General features: G+C 41.8%; 1 long non-coding RNA gene across 1 annotated transcript in view; it reads left to right on the top strand.

Annotated features, from left to right (window-relative positions):
* Nucleotides 1-4,523, top strand: part of LOC311236808 — a 101,620-nt gene extending 97,097 nt beyond the window's left edge. Inside the window, exon 4 of the long non-coding RNA XR_014620252.1 lies at nt 4,405-4,523. This is a non-coding gene — a long non-coding RNA (uncharacterized lncRNA). The remainder of the gene's footprint in view (nt 1-4,404) is intronic.
* Nucleotides 4,524-20,401: the final 15,878 nt, after the last annotated feature.

Genomic DNA, 20,401 nt, shown 5'->3' with positions numbered 1-20,401 from the left:
TAGGCCTAAACGCATATATAGATTATCGATTGCCGTTTCTTTCCCATACACGCTAAATTAAAAAATTCAACTGTACATGATCGTATACGTTATGCCTCATCATGCGCGGATGAAAGGGGGGGTCGTTTATAATTCCGTGATCGTCAGTAAATGCTTTATGTAGTATGGGTTGATTTATTGATCAGATGGTTTGTAAATAAAGAAATGTACAATCGGCTTGAAAATAACGTTACTGTCCTCTTACCGTTCGCCGATGAGACTGGAGGAAAAATATCCCACTTATTTGATGTCGATCTACTAGATCCATTTCCGGTTTGTATGGCGCAATAAACGGCCAAATCATATCGATTATTGAGTTATGGCAGCGATCCATATGCACGCCAGTCTTTGTCTGTAGTCCCGCAACGATATGTGACTGCCGGACGGATTTCCCAGATGCACCGATGGCAACTTGCCTGATCATCCACCAGGCGGCGGTATTGAGGCGTTGCACTATTGTGCAGGGTCCCACTGTATCACCAGAGGCTGGGTGGCGAATTTATGAATGCCATGGCGAAAAAATTAAATATGATCTCAATATCGCTGTACAGCGTGGTCTGGCAGGCAACGCATGGCCGACAATAACGTTTTAAAGCGTTTCCGGCGGTGGATGTGTTAAGCCAGACTCTCTAAATTTGCCTAAAAGTACATACCCAAGTAAAAGGAACATTGCTCCACTTCTTCCAGATCCACTTGCATGTTCTTTGTATCTAGGGACATCTATGCACCTCAGGGAATGTATTCCCAGTGTCAGAAATATTGTGTCTGTTACTATTCTTGAGTAAATTGTAATGAACCAAAGGAGAATATAATTGATTATTATTCATTATTTTCTTTCCATCTTTGAATAACACCATGCTAACATTGACCAGACGTGAAATAGTCTACCCATATAACTCTGTATGATAGCATGTACAATAGTGCTGGATATATCCATTTATATATTTATATTTACTGCATATATATCCATATCTGTCTGAATATACCTGCATATAATGCTTCCATATACAAGAGCACCCTTAACAATTAAGCACAATTAACAGGGTTGCAGATATTTCATTGCAACCTTTATTTAATTTTTTTTAAAGATGGCAGCATCCCCATTGTCTGTGCTGAATGTTTGTTAGTGTTTGATATTTGTTGTTGGTTTTTAGTACTTTTAAACATCCATTTTTAGTACAGTAAGTAGTGGTTTTCATTTGATCCTATAATCTTTGGCTGGTAGTATGTTCCTCAATCCCAAGGCCATTACATATGGCCTTTGTCCTGTCATACATGTCCACTGCCATCTCTGAGGTGCGATAACCTTTGAGTGTGTCCTGCACTGTGCTTTTAAATAGTACAGAGCTAGAGCTAGGTGGTCTGTAGGTACTGTATATTTATTTCATAAATAGTGTTATTTATTTCATTAATATTTATTTCCTGACTTTTTTTTCTGTGATGATCCCGGAAAGGGTTATTAATATTTGGTTATGTGTGGCTTTCTGGAAAACAATAAATGTTTACGTTTAGGCACCCCTGCGATCGTCACACTTTTTCTGTTACAAACTGACCACCAGAGAAGGGAAAAGTTATGTGGCCCTCACAGGAAATAGTTTGGGGACCCCTGCTCTAAACTCACATTGATGTGGGCTTAATATAGAGTGATCTGAGATAAACAGATCTTTCCAAGACAGGATAGCTTGGACATTGGTCAATAGCTATTAAGATGACTTCTATCTCCACCTGTATGTAATGGAACAACATGAGCTATTTTCCAGATACTAGGAACTATACATGATGGCAATGAAAAAATAAATATATGTTAGTTCTGTAATTACTGGAGCAGCTAACCTGAGGAGAAAAAAATAGTCTAGCTTAACCTCTCCAGTTGATTTCCTGGTATCAATGGTCTGTAATACTTCAAAAACAACACAGGGAGAGAAGGGCTGCAAGGTAAACTGTGAGGCATGCCTCATAGCGTGCACCAGCTCATGATCACCAAGAGGGGGCTCCATATTATTATTATCAAACAAATGACCGGCTTCAGAAAATGTGCCTATGAAAGGCCAGACAAATCTCTTTCTGCTCAGATATTAGACTATTAAATTGAATTCACCACTTCAAAAAATTCTGCCCGTATAAAGGGATCTAAATATGACTTCACTTACTTATGAGAGTAATATGAGCTGGTGATGAAATTCAAATAGTAGTTTGATTTGGCATTCACTACCTCAGATGCACATTTATTTCTAAATTGCCTAAATAATAACAGATGGGAAGGGTCTCCAGAGTGTCTGTGTGTTCCTTTCTCTAATTAAATCACATATCTCATGTGAGAACCACAGGGTTAATCTATCTTTTATCCTAATTTATTTAAAAGGAGCATGTGTATTGATGACTGAGAGAGAACAACATCAGGGGTGTCTTTTGGAAATAGTGTGAGATTTTGTTTTCTGGAGTTTTTGATACATGCTGTCGGGCAGTGATCTCTGATTCCCAACTCAAATACTCTGCAAGCTGAATTATTATTAGATCTATTTTAGAAAATCAAATCAATTGAGGTTGATTTAGCCATGTTTTTCAGGTTTGGCCTGGTGGGTTCAGTAACCAGCTGGGGAAGATATAAATTACCACTAACCTCCTTATAGTAGTTGGAGGCATTACTTAACCAATTAACATTAAAATCACCAAAGACAATCATCTCAACGTCTGAATAATGGGAGAGTAACTCTGCTAGTTTATCAATGGAGCTGATGTCACTTGATTCAGTTAACACTAAAATATCAGAATCAATCTGAGAGACCAGAATTTTCAGATTATCCATATTTTGTTCTTTTACCAGACTCCTTACATTTACATTAATTAGTCCCAGGCCTTTCCTATGTTTTAAAAAAAAATTTATCTACTTTTTCCCCCATTTTAAATTTTTCTCCCATCCCAATTTCGTATTGTCTAATTCTACCCTCCCCTGTCTCGAACGCTGTTAGGCCATGCCTCTCACAGGCCGGCTGCAATGTGGACGAAGCCTTCTTGCATCACGTGTCCCCTCCGGTACACAAGGAGGCAGCCGTCGCATCTTTTCACCTGCACAGCGCGATCTCTCAGCGGCGAGGGTCTGCGTGGGAGGGACACGCCACCCCCGTTGCTTCCTGATTCTGCTGCGCACCAACCGACCTCTAGGAGTCGCTGTCCACAACTTCCGATCCCCACCCACCAGCTTCCCACCCCTAACACTGCCAATTGCGTTAGTATGAACGACCAGCCAAGCTGGTAGCAATGCCGGGAGCTGGGCTCGAACCCAGCATCTCCTGCATTAGTGGCGAGCGCCTTGCCCACTGCGCCACTTAGCCTTTCCTATGTTTAAAAGAGTGTGGACTAATGAGGCTGATTCAGGTGATGACACAGTGGCATGAAGGAGGGGGAGGGGTCCGCGAGTAAGGTGTGGGATGTAAACAGTCAATCACGTGACTGGACAGCGTGCTGTAAGTTAGCCACTAGCATACGGCTGCTGTTGCGTTTATCTGATATTCTTCAATAATAAAAGGTAGAATTCATCTTTCAGAGGTTTATTCAAAAGTGAACAAAAAACAGGAAAATAATACGTTGCAATGGGAAAATTATACATTGCAACGGGAAGAATATACAGTAGCGTGGAGACGCCAAGACATTCTGCCCAGAACAGAGAAAACAAGTGTCTTATCGTCACTAAGCCAATGAAATGGCTTTTCAGAAAATAGTATCAGACCAAACAAGGACAGGCTTTTTTTCTTTTTTCTTTTTTAATAGCAGACTTAAAAGAGGGTCTAGAATTTCAACAGTTCTTCATTTTAGAACACAGGTGGCTGTTGTGAGTCCATATGAATTTGATGACATTCCCTGTGAGCACAAATAGAATTGCCTTGTGTTAGCAAAAATAGCCAAAGTCTCACACTACCCAGTCTGTTTGGATGGACTCCTTCAGTTCTAAAATGCGAGGAACATTCCCAAAACAGATTCAAATTGTCAATGAAAGCCATGTCCTGAACACTGGAGCCAGGTGTGAAGACTGAGGATTCTACTCAACAGGCCAGTGAGGGAATGGGACCAGAGATAAAAACAGAATTCAGATCCATTCTGGAGGAAAGCTACCTTTTCCTTCTCCTCTGATGTTACTGGAGGAGGAAGCTTCATGACAACTTGGTAATAGATCTGACCAACTGTAGTCGATACAGATCAATGAAATGTAGCTAGTATCACCCTGATAGCGATATTGGGTATATGATCTGTGCATCCCTATATAGGACTATTCGTTCAACATGTTACTTTCCTGGCAAGAGTGTAGTGTTTGTTACTTTCAAAGGTAATGGTTACAACTAATTACATTTAAATTCTTCTTCTTTCTAGACTCCGTTGCCTTACAACTGTCCATCTGTGAAGAGGAGGTTCCCCCTGAGCAGCAGGAGAGGAACCCCAGTCTGGACCAGGAGAAGCCAGAGCCCCTACAGATGAAAGAGGAACAGGAGGAACTCTGGACCAGTCAGGAGGGAGAGCAGCTTCAAGGTCTGCAGGAGGCTGATATCATGAAGGTCACATTCAATCCTGTCTCTGTGAAGAGTGAAGATGATGAAGAGAAACCTCAGTCCTCGTGGTTTAACCAAACCCAGGACACAGAGCCCCTACAGATTAAAGAGGAACAGGAGGAACTATGTCAAGATCTAGAGGAGTCTGATAGGTGCAAGATGACCTTACACCCTGTGAAATATGAAAACTATAGTGAGAATACTCTGTCCTCACAACTCAGCCAAACCCAGGACCCAGTGCTCCTACAGATTAAAGTTGAACTACATCCAGGGCTGGAAGAAGCTGATTGCTCAAAGATCACAGTAGACCCAGTGAAATGTGAAGATGGTGAAAAGAATGATCAGCCTCTTCAAACCCAGAGGGAGAGAAACAGAGAAGCATATTCTTTACCCAGCACTTCAACTGAACAGATGAAAACAGAACCTGATGCTGAGGACTGTGGAGTATCAGAACCAGCCAGTAACCTAGATCCAGCTGGTGATTTAGAACCGACTAGAGATGGCCAGCTTCTCTCTTCAGACTCTTCGGGAAATGAGACTGATGACAGTTCTGAAACTAAGACTGATGACAGTGATGATGACAGTTCTGAAACTGAGACTGATGACAGTGGTGATGACAGTCCTGAAACTGAGACTGATGACGGTGATGAATGGAAGGAGACTGCAGGGCCAGGTTTGATGACTCTGAAACCAAAGAAGACACAGAAAATACAAAGTTTGTCTAACAGCAGTCCTCGGTTCAGAAAGAAGGGAGATCTGAAGATACACATAAATAAGCATATTGGAGAGAAACCATTTAGTTGTTCAGTTTGTGAGAAAGGGTTCGGTAGGAAAGAGAATCTGAAGAGACACATGATGACTCATACAGGAGAGAAACCATTTAGTTGTTCAGTTTGTGGGAAAGGGTTCAGTATGAAGGGAGATCTGAAGAAACACACAATAACTCATACAGGAGAGAAACCATTTAGTTGTTCAGTTTGTGGGAAAGGGTGCCGTATGAAGGGAGATCTGAAGAAACACATGATAACTCATACAGGAGAGAAACCATTTAGTTGTTCAGTTTGTGGAAAAGGGTTCAATATGAAGGGAGATCTGAAGAAACACATGAGAACTCATACAGGAGAGAAACCATTTAGTTGTTCAGTTTGTGGTAAAGGGTTCAGTATGAAGGGACAGCTGAAGAGACACATGATGACTCATACTGGAGAGAAACCATTTAGTTGTTCAGTTTGTGGTAAAGTGTTCAGTACGAATCAACATCTGAAGGACCACGCAATAACTCATACTGGAGAGAAACCATTTAGTTGTTCAGTTTGTGGGAAAGGGTTCAGTATGAATCAACATCTGAAGGAACACGCAATAACTCATACTGGAGAGAAACCATTTAGTTGTTCAGTTTGTGGGAGAGGGTTCAGTCAGAAACAACATCTTAAGAGACACATGAGAACTCATACAGGAGAGAAACCATTTAGTTGTTCAGTTTCTGGGAACGGATTCTGTGAGAAAGGACATCTGAAGAAACACAATAGAATTCATACAGGAGAGAAACCATTTAGTTGTTCAGTTTGTGGGAAAGGGTTCAGTATGAAGGGAGATCTGAAGAGACACATGATGACTCATACAGGAGAGAAACCATTTAGTTGTTCAGTTTGTGGGAAAGGGTTCAGTCAGAAGGGACATCTGAAGAAACACAATAGAACTCATACTTAAGAGAAACCATTTAGTTGTTCAGTTCAAGCTCGGAGTAGACTGGAGAAGAAGAGAGAACAGCTCCCAAAACACAATTTGCAGTATAAACAATAGGAACCTTCCATATATTTTATTTTATGTCACTCCAACAAAATTGAGCAAAGTGCTGTATAAGTCACACAACAAATATTTACACAGATATAAAAAATATGTCACATACAGGGGAAATGTGCTCTCGCTTACGTGTTCCAGTTGGCAGATGAGCAGCAGCGTTCTGGACTAACTGCAAGCGAGAGAGGGAGGCCTGACTGACACCAACATACAAGGCATTACAATAATCAAGACCAGAGGTCATAAAAGCATGTATAACATTTTCAAAAACATTGAGATAAAAAAGGTTCGACCTTGGACAGCCTCCTAAGCTGGAAAAAGCTCCCACAACAACACGTATCTGTTTGTCCATCTTAAGGTCACAGTCGATCTTCATATACTGATTATCCTGTGTATGTTATACTGTAGGTTTCACTTTCTACTGTTGTCTCAGCTACGGAATTCTGGACTAAATTACATCCACCATCAAATATCTTCTCAGATAAACTCTAATCAAATAGGGGTCCAAAGCCTAATTTATATCAATTTCGGCCTTAACATAAAAAGGTTGAGTCCTTAACATGAAATAGTGCAAAAAAAGGAAGAATAAAGTAATTTTGCTTATGTCCTCTAAATCAGAGGAGAATGGAGAATGGAGAGTTTAGACAAAGTCGTCAGTCAGACGGTGGCTGACCTCTGACCCCGTGTTTCATATTAACCACCTTCCTATTGACCAGAGGGGTTCAGGCTGACCTCTGACCCTGTGTTTCATATTAACCACCTCCCTATTGACCAGAGGGTTTCAGGCTGACCTCTGACCCTGTGTTTCATATTAACCACCTTCCTATTGACCAGAGGGTTTCAGGCTGACCTCTGACCCCGTGTTTCATATTAACCACCTCCCTATTGACCAGAGGGTTTCAGGCTGACCTCTGACCCTGTGTTTCATATTAACCACCTTCCTATTGACCAGAGGGTTTCAGGCTGACCTCTGACCCTGTGTTTCATATTAACCACCTCCCTATTGACCAGAGGGGTTCAGGCTGACCTCTGACCCTGTGTTTCATATTAACCACCTCCCTATTGACCAGAGGGTTTCAGGCTGACCTCTGACCCTGTGTTTCATATTAACCACCTCCCTATTGACCAGAGGGGTTCAGGCTGACCTCTGACCCTGTGTTTCATATTAACCACCTCCCTATTGACCAGAGGGATTCAGGCTGACCTCTGACCCTGTGTTTCATATTAACCACCTCCCTATTGACCAGAGGGGTTCAGGCTGACCTCTGACCCTGTGTTTCAGTCGTTCTGTCTTGTAGAAAGGACCATTGAAAACTCCTGTGTCATCTTGGATATAATTCTGGATCTTTGTTCATTAAAGTGGACGCTAGTTAGCCTACAGACCAGGCATGCTAAGAAGTAAGCTAGCTAGCCCTCCCTGTTTCTAGTCCTTAGATGTATGTTATCCTCTGGGTCTGAAACACACGAGAATACTAAAGAAGCCCCCCGGACCAACATGGCTTATAAAGCCACACTGTGTGTGTCAGGGTCTCATCATCATGACAGTATAGGAATAATAGTATTTCCTCTGTGTCTCTTCACTAGCCACTAGGCGGGTGTTAGCTCAGCACAAGCCTTGCACATCCACACCATGCCAGAGCCGGGATGCTGTGAGGGGCGCTGTTGGCCAGTAAAGACACAATTATATTTCCCCTAATATTACTGTACTTGAATGACATTTCATGATGAGAGACGACACCAACTCACTGAGTCAAAGTGACTTTATAAAATGTTTTACCAGGAGGCTTCTTTGTTTGCTACATATCAATGTGTTTGCTTCAGACACGCATCCACGCAGGCTAGATGGTAGGTTAGCCAAAGGATGCTAAATTTGTTTACCTCTGCTCTTTGATTGCTTTTAAATACAGCACATATGGTTATTTAAGGGGGTGATGTGTTTGTACATTTTACTCCAATCCTGATGAAGACCGCTATGGTCGAAACATGTTGATTTGATTTTAAATGACTTAGCCACTTTTAATAAAGGCTTTTTAACCATCCTCTCTCTGGATTTTACATCTTTTTGAGTGCCTGGATCGACTCTCTTCTCTGAACTCTGCATTCCCGGTGATCCAAGAGCACCTTAACCTATATTGAACTGAGCTAACCAAGTTCTCCCTTCTGAGCACCTGGTTGTTTTTTCTCCTGCTTACAGCACATATGGTACTAGGTCACAGCATTACTTAGCTTAGCTATAGATACACCGCATGTACAAAATGAGCTTGGCAAAACTGATTTTAAATATTATACCCCAGACAAATGGAATGAAGTTGAACACATGCAATGCACCTTGAAGTTAGAACATTTCATTCCCTTAGAAGATTACATTTTTTTTAACTCTTGATATTTTAGTTGTTTGTACTTGTTTCATTTGATAAACATGTTTGTTGATGTTCAACAGAATATTTGTCGGAACTGTACTTTTCTGTCCAATGTTTTTTTTTTATGTCTTGTAAACAGGCAGCTCATGAAAAAAAAGATAGAAAGTCTCATAGTGCTTTACCTGTACAAATAAAGGACAAATGCATAAATAAAGATATATGCCTCAACTTGTACTGATGAAACCCCCATTCACCTGTGAATGATCTTCTATTACAGCATGTAGGAGTGAATGACTGTTCATGTCTATAGCACCACCTTGATTTATACAGTCTGCATCATACAATATTAAAATATTTTAGCGAATAATGAGGTGTCCAATGTTGATCATTAAAAAATTATGAAATATATAAATCAATTAGAAATATGAGCAATAGGTTCAATAATTGAATCAGCTACAAACTTTAAAAGATGAGGATCCAGGTTGTTGGGTCCAGATTACTTTATCAATATCTTTCAGAACTTTACTGATCTCCACTGGAAATAGGTCTAAAACAAAGGGCTCTCTAGGTTGGTCTGCACAGGATAGAGGTTCACAAAACTAATGAGAGCTTAGAGACCCTGCTGCATACAGTATTAAAAAGAGACCCAGCTGATATAACATGCTCATTAAAGCGCCCAACAATATCATCCTTGCTCTTCATTTAAGTTGAGTCACTAAAGTGCCTTCAGGAAGGACTGAAGTGGAACTGGAACAATGATTTGATCTGTTTCCAAAATAGATTTGACCGCCCTCTTCATATATTTCACTGTGCCTTTCTTCATTCTGGAGCAGGGATAGCAACAGTGGGTCAGGGATGTTGAATGAATGGTACTCACAGGTCCCTGTATGCAAAAACCAGATGTGAAACGATTAGATTTTCATAGAAAATCTGTATTTTGAGAATCACATAAAGAATGCTGCATTCCTTTAGGTACAATGTCTTGCACATAGAAGTACATTTGGTGAGGTTCCGGTATGAGAGCAGACGGATCAAATGAGCGAAAAAACTGATAAATAAAGACCCGAAAAGAGATTAAAAATAAAGATGCACACGAGAAGTAAGGAGGAAACAACAAATGCGAAGGAGAGGGAAATGGAGGACTCACTAGAAGAGGAGAATTTGAAGGAACAGAGCCCCCGAAACGAGGACGAGAAGAGACAGGTAGAGGAAGGGGGAGGATCGGCTGCGACCGACACGGGAATGCCAGGCTGGGCCGTGATCATGCAGGCCGGAATATTGGCGACTATACAAATGAACACGGACGCGATAAGGAACGATATTGGGAGGCTACGGGAGGAATTCAGAGGTGAAATAAATACAGGACTCAAAGCGGTAGATGAGAAGATGGCGGAGCAGGGTAGGAGTGTAACCGCGCTGCAAATAAGAGTGGCGGAAGCAGAGGAATGGAACACAGAGATACACAAGGTATTAACGATAGCAATTCAACAACAAGAAAAGATAAAGACAAAGATGTCGGACATGGAAGGGAGATCACGGAGAAATAACATCAGGCTATGGGGATTGAAGGAAGGAGTCGAAGGGGAATCAATGGCCCTATAATTATGTGGAAACGCTTATCAAGAAGGAATTGAAAGAGACGGGACTGGATAAAATGGAGATACAGAGGGCTCACAGGGCGCTTGCTCCGAGACCACAAGCGGACAGACCCCCGAGAGCGGTGATTATGAATTCGAGGTAAAGGAACTGGTACTTAGAACCGCGTGGAGCAAGAAAATAGAAATCGAGGGGAAAAGGCTGTCGTTTGACCACGACTACTCAACAGCGGTGGCAATAACACGCCGGTCATACGCGGGGCTTAAGAGAACTCTGAAGGAAAGCAGAACAGCGGTGACATACGCGACGGCGCTGGAGGCGGCGAAGGAGATGAGACGGAGGGGGATGGAGGCAGCGGAGGAAGGAGACGGGAGGAACGAGATGGAGCAGACGCTGAGCCTGCAACGGAGATTGGAGAAGGCACGCGTGTGGACCAGGGTAGGCGACCGGGGTCCTGGAGCGGAGAAAGGAGGACCGGAGTGAACCGAGGCAGACCGAGGGCGGAGACAGACGAGGAGGCGAGAGATGGAATCTGAGAGGAGAGGAGGCACGGGGAAACGAACGATGAGTACACACACAAAGAATAGAATAAGCAGCCCAGATAGAGACAATATATAGGAACTGACGAAACATATACATGAACACACATTACAAACGCTGAAGAGGTGAATAAGTAAGAAGATAATTAGACAAAGACAGATGAAGCAAGGGCAAACCAACAGTGGCCAGTAGAGGGAGCCGTCGCTCCAGCAAAGGCCTAGGAGGGAGGCTATAGAAGGGACAAGTTTCAAGTTTCTTTAATAGTTGTCATACAGAAGTACAGAATACTTTTATACAAAATGCTTCTTACTGTTACGCTCCAGAGACTGTGCTAGACAAGATAAGTATCAAATAACATAGTATAGCATGTAAATTAGAAGTAGAAAATGAGGTCACAGTGTTCAGTATAGACATATGTACAATGTTCGAAGCAGAATAGATGTAACTGAGTTACCATATAATATACAATACTATGCAGTGTACTAATATACAATACTATATAGTGCAAAGCAGAAATGGGATGAGGTACAATTTAGGTACAATTTACAGTAAGGTGTACGAGTTGTAGTGCAATCCCTTATCAATAAATATAAAGTGTGGGGAGTGGGTGCTACAGTGTGTTTGTTTAAAGTGAGTGTGTGCTATAAAGTGTGGGGAGTGGGTGCTACAGTGTGTTTGTTTAAAGTGAGTGTGTGCGTGTGGATGTGTGTGCTATGTGCGTTTGATGGTTGTTGTGTAGTGTTCATTGTTTGTTGAGCAGCCTGATGGCCTGGGGATAGAAGCTTCTTCTGAGTCTTTCTGTGCTCGCCTTGAGACTCCGGTATCGCTTGCCTGACCGCAGCAGTTCAAAGAGGCAGTTGTTCGGGTGACTGGAGTCCTTAATGATTCTCTTAGCCTTGCCCCTGCACCGCTTGTTGTAAATGTTCTGGAGGGTGAGGAGCCCCCCTCCAATTGTGCGTTCGGCTGAACACGTCACTCTTTGTAGTCTGCTTCGGTCTTGTGCAGTGCTATTCCCAAACCAGGAGGTGATGTTGCCAGTCAGGATGCTCTCTATTGTACATGAGTACAAGCTTCAGCTTCCCACCCCTAACACTGCCAATTGCGTTAGTATGAACGACCAGCCAAGCTGGTAGCAATGCCGGGAGCTGGGCTCGAACCCAGCATCTCCTGCATTAGTGGCGAGCGCCTTGCCCACTGCGCCACTTAGCCTTTCCTATGTTTAAAAGAGTGTGGACTAATGAGGCTGATTCAGGTGATGACACAGTGGCATGAAGGAGGGGGAGGGGTCCGCGAGTAAGGTGTGGGATGTAAACAGTCAATCACGTGACTGGACAGCGTGCTGTAAGTTAGCCACTAGCATACGGCTGCTGTTGCGTTTATCTGATATTCTTCAATAATAAAAGGTAGAATTCATCTTTCAGAGGTTTATTCAAAAGTGAACAAAAAACAGGAAAATAATACGTTGCAATGGGAAAATTATACATTGCAACGGGAAGAATATACAGTAGCGTGGAGACGCCAAGACATTCTGCCCAGAACAGAGAAAACAAGTGTCTTATCGTCACTAAGCCAATGAAATGGCTTTTCAGAAAATAGTATCAGACCAAACAAGGACAGGCTTTTTTTCTTTTTTCTTTTTTAATAGCAGACTTAAAAGAGGGTCTAGAATTTCAACAGTTCTTCATTTTAGAACACAGGTGGCTGTTGTGAGTCCATATGAATTTGATGACATTCCCTGTGAGCACAAATAGAATTGCCTTGTGTTAGCAAAAATAGCCAAAGTCTCACACTACCCAGTCTGTTTGGATGGACTCCTTCAGTTCTAAAATGCGAGGAACATTCCCAAAACAGATTCAAATTGTCAATGAAAGCCATGTCCTGAACACTGGAGCCAGGTGTGAAGACTGAGGATTCTACTCAACAGGCCAGTGAGGGAATGGGACCAGAGATAAAAACAGAATTCAGATCCATTCTGGAGGAAAGCTACCTTTTCCTTCTCCTCTGATGTTACTGGAGGAGGAAGCTTCATGACAACTTGGTAATAGATCTGACCAACTGTAGTCGATACAGATCAATGAAATGTAGCTAGTATCACCCTGATAGCGATATTGGGTATATGATCTGTGCATCCCTATATAGGACTATTCGTTCAACATGTTACTTTCCTGGCAAGAGTGTAGTGTTTGTTACTTTCAAAGGTAATGGTTACAACTAATTACATTTAAATTCTTCTTCTTTCTAGACTCCGTTGCCTTACAACTGTCCATCTGTGAAGAGGAGGTTCCCCCTGAGCAGCAGGAGAGGAACCCCAGTCTGGACCAGGAGAAGCCAGAGCCCCTACAGATGAAAGAGGAACAGGAGGAACTCTGGACCAGTCAGGAGGGAGAGCAGCTTCAAGGTCTGCAGGAGGCTGATATCATGAAGGTCACATTCAATCCTGTCTCTGTGAAGAGTGAAGATGATGAAGAGAAACCTCAGTCCTCGTGGTTTAACCAAACCCAGGACACAGAGCCCCTACAGATTAAAGAGGAACAGGAGGAACTATGTCAAGATCTAGAGGAGTCTGATAGGTGCAAGATGACCTTACACCCTGTGAAATATGAAAACTATAGTGAGAATACTCTGTCCTCACAACTCAGCCAAACCCAGGACCCAGTGCTCCTACAGATTAAAGTTGAACTACATCCAGGGCTGGAAGAAGCTGATTGCTCAAAGATCACAGTAGACCCAGTGAAATGTGAAGATGGTGAAAAGAATGATCAGCCTCTTCAAACCCAGAGGGAGAGAAACAGAGAAGCATATTCTTTACCCAGCACTTCAACTGAACAGATGAAAACAGAACCTGATGCTGAGGACTGTGGAGTATCAGAACCAGCCAGTAACCTAGATCCAGCTGGTGATTTAGAACCGACTAGAGATGGCCAGCTTCTCTCTTCAGACTCTTCGGGAAATGAGACTGATGACAGTTCTGAAACTAAGACTGATGACAGTGATGATGACAGTTCTGAAACTGAGACTGATGACAGTGGTGATGACAGTCCTGAAACTGAGACTGATGACGGTGATGAATGGAAGGAGACTGCAGGGCCAGGTTTGATGACTCTGAAACCAAAGAAGACACAGAAAATACAAAGTTTGTCTAACAGCAGTCCTCGGTTCAGAAAGAAGGGAGATCTGAAGATACACATAAATAAGCATATTGGAGAGAAACCATTTAGTTGTTCAGTTTGTGAGAAAGGGTTCGGTAGGAAAGAGAATCTGAAGAGACACATGATGACTCATACAGGAGAGAAACCATTTAGTTGTTCAGTTTGTGGGAAAGGGTTCAGTATGAAGGGAGATCTGAAGAAACACACAATAACTCATACAGGAGAGAAACCATTTAGTTGTTCAGTTTGTGGGAAAGGGTGCCGTATGAAGGGAGATCTGAAGAAACACATGATAACTCATACAGGAGAGAAACCATTTAGTTGTTCAGTTTGTGGAAAAGGGTTCAATATGAAGGGAGATCTGAAGAAACACATGAGAACTCATACAGGAGAGAAACCATTTAGTTGTTCAGTTTGTGGTAAAGGGTTCAGTATGAAGGGACAGCTGAAGAGACACATGATGACTCATACTGGAGAGAAACCATTTAGTTGTTCAGTTTGTGGTAAAGTGTTCAGTACGAATCAACATCTGAAGGACCACGCAATAACTCATACTGGAGAGAAACCATTTAGTTGTTCAGTTTGTGGGAAAGGGTTCAGTATGAATCAACATCTGAAGGAACACGCAATAACTCATACTGGAGAGAAACCATTTAGTTGTTCAGTTTGTGGGAGAGGGTTCAGTCAGAAACAACATCTTAAGAGACACATGAGAACTCATACAGGAGAGAAACCATTTAGTTGTTCAGTTTCTGGGAACGGATTCTGTGAGAAAGGACATCTGAAGAAACACAATAGAATTCATACAGGAGAGAAACCATTTAGTTGTTCAGTTTGTGGGAAAGGGTTCAGTATGAAGGGAGATCTGAAGAGACACATGATGACTCATACAGGAGAGAAACCATTTAGTTGTTCAGTTTGTGGGAAAGGGTTCAGTCAGAAGGGACATCTGAAGAAACACAATAGAACTCATACTTAAGAGAAACCATTTAGTTGTTCAGTTCAAGCTCGGAGTAGACTGGAGAAGAAGAGAGAACAGCTCCCAAAACACAATTTGCAGTATAAACAATAGGAACCTTCCATATATTTTATTTTATGTCACTCCAACAAAATTGAGCAAAGTGCTGTATAAGTCACACAACAAATATTTACACAGATATAAAAAATATGTCACATACAGGGGAAATGTGCTCTCGCTTACGTGTTCCAGTTGGCAGATGAGCAGCAGCGTTCTGGACTAACTGCAAGCGAGAGAGGGAGGCCTGACTGACACCAACATACAAGGCATTACAATAATCAAGACCAGAGGTCATAAAAGCATGTATAACATTTTCAAAAACATTGAGATAAAAAAGGTTCGACCTTGGACAGCCTCCTAAGCTGGAAAAAGCTCCCACAACAACACGTATCTGTTTGTCCATCTTAAGGTCACAGTCGATCTTCATATACTGATTATCCTGTGTATGTTATACTGTAGGTTTCACTTTCTACTGTTGTCTCAGCTACGGAATTCTGGACTAAATTACATCCACCATCAAATATCTTCTCAGATAAACTCTAATCAAATAGGGGTCCAAAGCCTAATTTATATCAATTTCGGCCTTAACATAAAAAGGTTGAGTCCTTAACATGAAATAGTGCAAAAAAAGGAAGAATAAAGTAATTTTGCTTATGTCCTCTAAATCAGAGGAGAATGGAGAATGGAGAGTTTAGACAAAGTCGTCAGTCAGACGGTGGCTGACCTCTGACCCCGTGTTTCATATTAACCACCTTCCTATTGACCAGAGGGGTTCAGGCTGACCTCTGACCCTGTGTTTCATATTAACCACCTCCCTATTGACCAGAGGGTTTCAGGCTGACCTCTGACCCTGTGTTTCATATTAACCACCTTCCTATTGACCAGAGGGTTTCAGGCTGACCTCTGACCCCGTGTTTCATATTAACCACCTCCCTATTGACCAGAGGGTTTCAGGCTGACCTCTGACCCTGTGTTTCATATTAACCACCTTCCTATTGACCAGAGGGTTTCAGGCTGACCTCTGACCCTGTGTTTCATATTAACCACCTCCCTATTGACCAGAGGGGTTCAGGCTGACCTCTGACCCTGTGTTTCATATTAACCACCTCCCTATTGACCAGAGGGTTTCAGGCTGACCTCTGACCCTGTGTTTCATATTAACCACCTCCCTATTGACCAGAGGGGTTCAGGCTGACCTCTGACCCTGTGTTTCATATTAACCACCTCCCTATTGACCAGAGGGATTCAGGCTGACCTCTGACCCTGTGTTTCATATTAACCACCTCCCTATTGACCAGAGGGGTTCAGGCTGACCTCTGACCCTGTGTTTCAGTCGTTCTGTCTTGTAGAAAGGACCATTGAAAACTCCTGTGTCATCTTGGATATAATTCTGGATCTTTGTTCATTAAAGTGGACGCTAGTTAGCCTACAGACCAGGCATGCTAAGAAGTAAGCTAGCTAGCCCTCCCTGTTTCTAGTCCTTAGATGTATGTTATCCTCTGGGTCTGAAACACACGAGAATACTAAAGAAGCCCCCCGGACCAACATGGCTTATAAAGCCACACTGTGTGTGTCAGGGTCTCATCATCATGACAGTATAGGAATAATAGTATTTCCTCTGTGTCTCTTCACTAGCCACTAGGCGGGTGTTAGCTCAGCACAAGCCTTGCACATCCACACCATGCCAGAGCCGGGATGCTGTGAGGGGCGCTGTTGGCCAGTAAAGACACAATTATATTTCCCCTAATATTACTGTACTTGAATGACATTTCATGATGAGAGACGACACCAACTCACTGAGTCAAAGTGACTTTATAAAATGTTTTACCAGGAGGCTTCTTTGTTTGCTACATATCAATGTGTTTGCTTCAGACACGCATCCACGCAGGCTAGATGGTAGGTTAGCCAAAGGATGCTAAATTTGTTTACCTCTGCTCTTTGATTGCTTTTAAATACAGCACATATGGTTATTTAAGGGGGTGATGTGTTTGTACATTTTACTCCAATCCTGATGAAGACCGCTATGGTCGAAACATGTTGATTTGATTTTAAATGACTTAGCCACTTTTAATAAAGGCTTTTTAACCATCCTCTCTCTGGATTTTACATCTTTTTGAGTGCCTGGATCGACTCTCTTCTCTGAACTCTGCATTCCCGGTGATCCAAGAGCACCTTAACCTATATTGAACTGAGCTAACCAAGTTCTCCCTTCTGAGCACCTGGTTGTTTTTTCTCCTGCTTACAGCACATATGGTACTAGGTCACAGCATTACTTAGCTTAGCTATAGATACACCGCATGTACAAAATGAGCTTGGCAAAACTGATTTTAAATATTATACCCCAGACAAATGGAATGAAGTTGAACACATGCAATGCACCTTGAAGTTAGAACATTTCATTCCCTTAGAAGATTACATTTTTTTTAACTCTTGATATTTTAGTTGTTTGTACTTGTTTCATTTGATAAACATGTTTGTTGATGTTCAACAGAATATTTGTCGGAACTGTACTTTTCTGTCCAATGTTTTTTTTTTATGTCTTGTAAACAGGCAGCTCATGAAAAAAAAGATAGAAAGTCTCATAGTGCTTTACCTGTACAAATAAAGGACAAATGCATAAATAAAGATATATGCCTCAACTTGTACTGATGAAACCCCCATTCACCTGTGAATGATCTTCTATTACAGCATGTAGGAGTGAATGACTGTTCATGTCTATAGCACCACCTTGATTTATACAGTCTGCATCATACAATATTAAAATATTTTAGCGAATAATGAGGTGTCCAATGTTGATCATTAAAAAATTATGAAATATATAAATCAATTAGAAATATGAGCAATAGGTTCAATAATTGAATCAGCTACAAACTTTAAAAGATGAGGATCCAGGTTGTTGGGTCCAGATTACTTTATCAATATCTTTCAGAACTTTACTGATCTCCACTGGAAATAGGTCTAAAACAAAGGGCTCTCTAGGTTGGTCTGCACAGGATAGAGGTTCACAAAACTAATGAGAGCTTAGAGACCCTGCTGCATACAGTATTAAAAAGAGACCCAGCTGATATAACATGCTCATTAAAGCGCCCAACAATATCATCCTTGCTCTTCATTTAAGTTGAGTCACTAAAGTGCCTTCAGGAAGGACTGAAGTGGAACTGGAACAATGATTTGATCTGTTTCCAAAATAGATTTGACCGCCCTCTTCATATATTTCACTGTGCCTTTCTTCATTCTGGAGCAGGGATAGCAACAGTGGGTCAGGGATGTTGAATGAATGGTACTCACAGGTCCCTGTATGCAAAAACCAGATGTGAAACGATTAGATTTTCATAGAAAATCTGTATTTTGAGAATCACATAAAGAATGCTGCATTCCTTTAGGTACAATGTCTTGCACATAGAAGTACATTTGGTGAGGTTCCGGTATGAGAGCAGACGGATCAAATGAGCGAAAAAACTGATAAATAAAGACCCGAAAAGAGATTAAAAATAAAGATGCACACGAGAAGTAAGGAGGAAACAACAAATGCGAAGGAGAGGGAAATGGAGGACTCACTAGAAGAGGAGAATTTGAAGGAACAGAGCCCCCGAAACGAGGACGAGAAGAGACAGGTAGAGGAAGGGGGAGGATCGGCTGCGACCGACACGGGAATGCCAGGCTGGGCCGTGATCAGGGTTCGAATTATCACCTGAGAGCTATGGGGGCCCCCTGAATTATTTTTTTTACTATTTTTTTTCTGAAATTATGGCTGTTTTCGAAGTCATATTTAGAGGAATATCTCATTAGGATTAGTCTAATACTAAGTAATAATGACATCACACAACAGTCTAATCATTAGACTATTGTGTGATGTCATTATTCAGTCTCATTCTTAACCATCAATATTTGTTCATTTTCTTACTCACCTCTGATATATAATGCCATATTTACTTATTTGCATTTTGCATCTGATAAAATACAACAATTTAATTTGAAAAATTTGACCAAATTTATGAACTTGAATGAACATTTATTTGTCTCTGCACTTATAAATCAAAAACTAACAAAATAATCGAATGGAAAATAAATAGTTGTATGGCACAACAGCAGCATTTATCAGGATACAGTAAGTAACATTATCATCTGATAATAAAATTAACATAAAATAAATACTTGTATAAATCTAAATAAATAATGTTTTTTTTCATCTCTGTGGCAATGTGCTCTATGATCTGTGCACAAGAATGATCGGATCGGTGAGCTGGCCCGACTGTCGCACCGTTCACCTCATTAAGTGTCATAAGGGGGTTCAATTTGGTATACGGCAACCTTTCTTTAGCGACATTATATGCTGCCCTGAATGAACTGGCTGTCTCCTTGAGCAAAGCAGATGTGATTTCGCTCACTTTTTTTGGAAGCACTTCCTTCTGGTTTTGACTTTCTATTTCTATAGCTTGCTTATGAGCAATGCTATCACTGTGCAAGTATATTTTCTTCCTCAACGTCTTGCTCTGAGAGCTAGTCACAGTCCCATTCATCCACTGCTCTGCCAAATGGGCTCCAAATGATTTATTTAACAATGTCTTGGCGCATCCCTCCTTGGCAAATAACCAGCTACTGTATATTTATTTTTCCAAAGGTTCCACTGACTCGGACCCCAGCATTGTGGTGGTTGAGTAGCAGCACAGTCCAGGTCTAGTGGTGGAGACTCGGGTCTGGCAGTGGCAACCGGCGCGGTAACAATAATAGGCGCACTGCGCACAGGAGCAGCAGAGCTAACACTAGTACTAGCACTAGCAGTGTCAACTTCAGTGACAGTAGCGCTGCTAGCTGCTGCACTAACAGCGTCAGTCTTTGGCCTTTTTATAAAACCAAAGCTGTCCAGCTTTGTACAGCCTTGCGGCGGGTTGAGCCTTTTTTTTGGCGGCATGTGGCGTACTGTTTAGTGTTTATGTGTTTCAGTTGCAGGACACGGACCAGCAGCTTTCTGTTTACAGCAGCTGCTTGCTGCTTCTTCTTCACTAGGTTGGAGTAGCGTTAAACTTATGGGCGATGCTCATGGGCGACGCATAGCGGCTTGGAGGTGAAATGAAGCCTATTCCACAACATTAATTACTCTGTTATTTTAAAAACTGAAAAGAAAAATATGATCTATTAACTATTTATTTAGGTAACATAAATAATACTAATTCGTACATAAAAAAGAAAAAGAAAAAAAAAATATTATATAATTTTTTTGAGAGACCCCCACAGGGGGTCTTGACTATGGGGGCTCAGACTCTAGCTATGGGGGCTGAGCCCCCATTGGTCCCCTCATAATTCGAACACTGGCCGTGATCATGCAGGCCGGAATATTGGCGACTATACAAATGAACA

Source organism: Notolepis coatsorum (genome assembly GCF_963971535.1).
Source record: "Notolepis coatsorum genome assembly, chromosome: 11".
NCBI lineage: Eukaryota > Metazoa > Chordata > Actinopteri > Aulopiformes > Paralepididae > Notolepis > Notolepis coatsorum.
Note: the sequence above shows the minus strand (reverse complement) of the source record. Positions and strands in the feature narration are given on the sequence as shown.